The following is a 6,560-nucleotide window of genomic DNA, read 5'->3' on the forward strand; positions in this document are numbered from 1 at the left end:
ATGGATACTCAAAGCCTTTTGTTGCCATGCCTCATCAATTCAACCCTCGACCTCGTCCTTCCTCTATTTTAGGCCCACCACCGCAACAATTTTCGTCATTCCCTGACTACACTTCCATTCAAAGTCAACTTTGTTTCCAACCAAATCACTCTGTCTGTGAGTGTCCTTCTCTTAACCAAAGAGCTCTTTTTTCAATCACTCAACCTCATCCTGCAGCTGCATCATACTCTTCATCAAATGATGGTCATTGGTCTGTTGATACCGGTGCTCGTCATATATGACACCCAGTGCTACCAATCTATCTTTAGTTGATCCGTATAATGGTAATGATTGTGTAATCGTAGGTAATGGCGTCCAACTTCCAATCTCATACACAGGTCATGGTAATCTTTCAACTCCCTCTTCAAATTTTTCTCTAAAAGATGTCTTAATTGTTCCAAATCTATATACTAATCTACTTAGTGTTCGAAAATTTGTTAAGAACAATAATTGTTCTATTGAATTTGATGATTTCGGTTTTTTTTTATCAAGGACTTCAAGACGAAAAAAACACTTCTGAGGTGCAATAATACTGGACCTCTCTACTCTCTATCGTCTTCCTTTGGTGATGGTGCTACTTCTACTGCTTTTGCTGCAATTTGTGCTTCTCCAACTCTTTGGCATCACCGTTTAGGACATCCAAGCACTTTAATTTTAGCAAGTTTAGTTCGAGAAAATAAATTACCTTGTACTTCTTCATTGAAGCGTTTAAATTTCTTATGTAATGCTTGTCAACTTGGCAAGCACCATAAATTACCTTTCATGAATTCAAGTTCTTTTACTTTTTTTCCATTTGAATTGATACATAGTGATATTTGGACTTTTCCTATCCCCCATTTACTGGTTTTCGCTATTACATACTCTTTCATGATGATTTCACTAAGTTCTCTTGGGTTTTTCCTATTAAACGCAAAAGTGAAGCTTTCACAATGTTCAGAAAAATTTATGCCTATGTTCTAACTCAATTTTCTTCTAAGATTAAAATACTACAATGTGATGGGGCTGCAGAATATGTTAAACTTGGTGATTTTTTCTCTTTTCTTAATGTCAATGGTATTTCTCTCCGAATTTCTTGCCCACATAAGCACCAACAAAATGGCAAGGCTGAGCGTATGCATCACACTATTCTTAATATGATACGCTCTCTTCTTTTCCAAGCATCCCTTCCCTCTCAATTTTGGGTAGAAGCACTCCACACTACTGTTCATCTCCTCAATATTCTACCTTCTTCTGTAATTAATTATAAAACTCCATTTGAACTTCTATTTGGTAAGTCACCTACGTATGATCATTTATGTATTTTTGGTTGTTCTTGTTATTCTAATTTAGATGACTATTATCAAAATAAATTAAGTCCTCGTTCCAAACATTGTGTTTTTCTTGTTTATCCATCTAATTACAAAGGTTTTTGGTGTTTTGATCCTTCAAGTAATAAAGTTTTTATTTCACGGCATGTACGATTTGATGAAGATTGTTTTCCTTATCCATATCTAACTTCAAAACTTTCTAGTTCATCCTCCGTATCTCCCTTCAAATAAATAAAATTGATCTTTCTTTGCCTACAAAGTTTTTAGCTTTTACATTGTATTCCACATTAGTGCCTAATATTTCTCAACTATATTCTTTATTATCCTTATCTTCTAATCTCAATTCAAATCATATGACCCCTAACTACACCCCCATTGCAGATTCTTCTCAATCATTTACTCAATCTCCTAGTAACCAGCATCTTCCTTCTACAAGTCAAATTCAAACTAGTGCATCTACAGAATCTTTATCCTTAGCCAACCAACCATACAATCCTAATTTTACTCAAATCCCAGCTCTTCTACCAACTTCATTGATTCCTCCTATCCATACTACACTTAGAATTTCTGAAAATTTACTACCCGCTCCTATCCAACAACCTGCACCTCCAAGCCCGCAACATTCTCCCAGTACTTCAACTCACACTACTAGAAATCCGCTAAAACCGACCAAGTCATAATGACCAACGTTGGTCGGTCAAAAAAAGCGACCAAAAAACCGTCCAACATGGACAGAAACTATAAAAAAAATATTTTATATTTTTTTAAAATTACATACCGATCAAAGTTGGTCGGTAAATTGGTCAAAAATTTGACCGAGCTGGTCAAACTTGCTTAGTCAAAGCAACCTTTTGATTACCGACAAATTTTGATCGGTAATGTGGACCCAAATTTTTAAATTTTAATAATTATATTATTATTTAAAATATTTTATAAAATTTATATTTAAGTTTACTGACCAAAGTTAAAATAACCGACCAAAGAAGCATTTACCGCCAACTTTGGTCGGTATATTTTTTTTTTCTGGAAAATAACCGACCAAAGTTGGTCGGTTATTAGGTCAACATTGGTCAAACTTTTGAATCACTTTAATATTTACTATCTAAATAATATAAATGTAATCCGTTAACACTTTATTTTGTAATACAAATAATGAATACACTGACATACTATAACAAGCTATATATAGTTAAAGTAGTACAATAAAGTGTGTGTGTGTGTGTGTATATATATATAGGTGTAGCAGCATATATATAAGAATACGAAGCGCTAGGACCATAGGGTCGGGTTCTTTTAGGGATAGACTTGTGAAGATCCTAATTAGTATATATAATTTATCATCAAATATATCTATTTGTAAATTGATTCATCGACTTATAACTTACTTAGATGCATCGATGAATATTAAAAATAAAACGTTTGACCTATATCGACTAATAGTAAAAACAAAACGTCTCGACCTATATCGATTAATCTATGTCATGCATTATTAGTGATGAATGAATGAAAAATAGAAGAATTAATACTAAACATCTTTGACATGTATATATATATATATGGATCACAAATTAAAGAAACAAAAGAAGTTATTAGCATTAAGTAAACGAGTTAATAGGTCAAACATGGTCAAACTTTTAATTTGAATCACTTTAATATTTACTATCTAAATAATATAAATGTAATCCGTTAACACTTTATTTTGTAATACAAATAATGAATACACTGACATACTATAACAAGCTATATATAGTTAAAGTAGTACAATAAAGTGTGTGTGTGTGTGTGTATATATATATAGGTGTAGCAGTATATATATAAGAACACGAAGCGCTTGGACCATATGGTTGGGTTCTTTTGGGGATAGACTTGTGAAGAAGCAATAATCTAATTAGTATATATAATTGATCATCATCAAATATGTCTATTTATAAATTGATTCATCAACTTATAACTTACTTAGATGCATCGATGAATATTAAAATAAAATGTTTTTACCTATATCGATTAATATTAAAAACAAAACGTTTCGACCTATATCGATTAATCTATGTCATGCATTATTAGTGATGAATGAATGAAAAATAGAAGAATTAATACTAAACATCTTTGACATGTATATATATATATATGGATCACAAATTAAAGAAACAAAAGAAGTATATATATAAGAACACGAAGCGCTAGGACCACGGGTTCGGGTTCTTTTGGGGATAGACTTGTGAAGAAGCAATAATCTAATTAGTATATATAATTTATCATCATCAAATATATCTATTTGTAAATTGATTCATCGACTTATAACTTACTTAGATGCATCGATGAATATTAAAAACAAAACGTTTTTGACCCATATCGATTAATATTAAAAACAAAACGTCTCGACCTATATCGATTAATCTATGTCATGCATTATTAGTGATGAACGAATGAAAAATAGAAGAATTAATACTATACATCTTTGACATGTATATATATATGGATCACAAATAAAAGAAATGAAAGAAGTTATTAGCATTAAGTAAACGAGTTAATAGGTCAAAGTAACGACTAAACATATTTAAAATAGAATAATATTGGTTTATCAATTGATAAATTTTTCGTACGTAGTAATGTATGCGATTGCTCATCAATTACAATATAGTGTATGTGTGTGTGTGTGTGTGTTTGTGTCTGTAAAATTACTCATATACTTAATTATAACTTAGAAAATTTACTTAGATAGATGCTATTATAATTTATTAAAAGTAATTAGTTAATATAATTATTTATAAAGATTATGCTTATAGTTTATAATTATTTATAATAATTGTATAGTTAAATAAAATAAATGCTTATAGTTTATAATAATTGTTTTTATAGTTTATAATATTTTAAGAAATAAAAACACAATTTTTTTTTTTATTTATAAAAAATAACTGACCAAAGTTGGTCGGTTTATAGTCAAACGGTCAACATTTAATATACCGACCAAAATTACGGACCAACTTTGGTCGGTAATTCTAAAATTAGATCTGAAATATACGTGATTCCCTCCATTTCTCTTACCTCTCTTCTCCAAATTTTTCATACTCCTCACTCAATACCTTTCCCTCTCCTTCTCTATTTCCCTCACACAAATCATATTCCCCACCCCGCGTTGCCACTGCCCAGCTGTCGCCGCTGCCGCTGCTACCACTGCCCAGCTGCTGCCCCTCCTTCTCCACCTCCTAAAAATTCTAGGTTTGAATTACAACTTATTTATTTTGTGTGTAAATTGAATGTTTTGTTAATTAGTTATGAATTAGTTAATTAGTGTTTTAATTGATTATTTAACTTTGCATTTTATTGAAATCTAGGGTTTAGGTCTTGTTTTAATTGAATTGATTACATGTGGTATAAATTGAATGTTTAAGTTTGTATTGTTTTGAATAGTTTAATTAGAATTGAATTATTAACTTTGAATTGAATTTAGTTTTTAGGATTTGTTCTTGTGAATCGAACCTTTAGGGTATGGGTTGAACTTTTAGGATATGAATTGAACTTTTAGGATATAAATTAAACTTTTAGTTTATGTTTAAACTCTTAGGATATGAATTGAATTGAGTTTTTATGATTTGTTCTTGTGAATTGAACTTTTAGGATATAAATTGAACTTTTAGTTTATGTTTAAACTCTTAGGATATGAATTGAATTTTTAGTTTATGTTTAAACTCTTAGGATATGAATTGAACTTTTAGTTTATGTTTAAACTCTTAGGATATGAATTGAATTGAGTTTTTAGGATTTGTTCTTATGAATTGAGCTTTTAGGGTATGGGTTGAACTTTTAGGATACGAATTGAACTTTTTTGGATATGAATTGAACTTTTAGGATATAAATTGAACCTTTTGGATATGAATTGAACTTTTATGATATAAATTGAACCTTTTGAATATGAATTAAACTTTTAGGATATAAATTGAACCTTTTGGATATGAATTGAACTTTTAGGATATAAATTGAACTTTTAGTTTATGTTTAAACTCTTAGGATATGAATTGAACTTTTAGTTTATGTTTAAATTCTTAGGATATGAATTGAACTTATAGTTTATAATTAATTATATTTACTATAATTTAATTTTTGGTGTAATTAGGAATTTTTTTTTATCTTGAATTAACTAAAAAAGAATTAATTAATTTATAATTGTAGAATAAATTAATTTGTTCTTGTTTTATTTGTATAGACGAAACATCGTACTCGGATGTACAATAGGAATTATCCTAATCGGCGGGGATTGCGGGAGGATTTTATAGAAGGGATTGATGACTTTATTAGACATGCAATGCCACTTTCACCATACTAAAGTGAAGGAGTAATTAGGCGCCCTTGTGTCTTGTGCGATTGTATGAAGTTTAAGAAACCAGAGCAAGTTAAGCTTCATCTTTATAGGAAGGGGTTTATAGTGAATTACTTTGTGTGGACTAATCATGGAGAGATCAATGGTAGCCGTGGAATATTTCATAACATGGTTGTTGGTGAAAGTAGTAGGTCGGTAGAGAATACAAATCATGATTCTAGAATTCAGGATATGGTTGCGGATGCTGTTGGGATGCACTTCGGGGGTGAGCCCAATGAAAATATTGAACAAACTCCTAATGATGATGTAAAACGTTTTTATGAACAGTTAGAGGAAGCTAGTCGTCCACTACGTGAAGGAAGTCCGCACTCTGAGCTGTCTGTTGCAGTTAGATTACTAAGTATCAAATCTGATTGGAATATTTCTCAAGCAGCCATGGGCTCTTTTATTGACCTTATGAGTGAACTAGTTGACCCAAATATCAACTTACCTGGTGATTTCTATAAGGCAAAGAGATTGGTTTCTAAGTTAGGACTTTCGTCAATGAGAATTGATTGTTGTGAAGATGGTTGCATGTTATATTATAAAGATGATGCAACTTTAGAAAGTTGTAAATTTTGCGAAAAGCCTCGTTTCAAGAGGCTTTCCAGCGGGAATATGGTCGATGTAAAGGCGATGTATTATTTACCTCTTATACCTAGGTTAAAGAGGTTATATGTGTCGATGATTTCTACTCCTCATATGAGATGGCACTTTGAAAATAGAAGACCACCTGGTGTTATGTGTCATGCTTCAGATGGAGATGCTTGGAAGCACTTTGATAGGACATATCCAGATTATTCTAGTGAACCAAGGAACATTCGGTTAGGTTTGTGTGCGGATAGCTTCACGCCTTT

Source organism: Nicotiana tabacum, chromosome 21 (genome assembly GCF_000715075.1).
Source record: "Nicotiana tabacum cultivar K326 chromosome 21, ASM71507v2, whole genome shotgun sequence".
In the NCBI taxonomy this organism is placed as follows: domain Eukaryota; kingdom Viridiplantae; phylum Streptophyta; class Magnoliopsida; order Solanales; family Solanaceae; genus Nicotiana; species Nicotiana tabacum.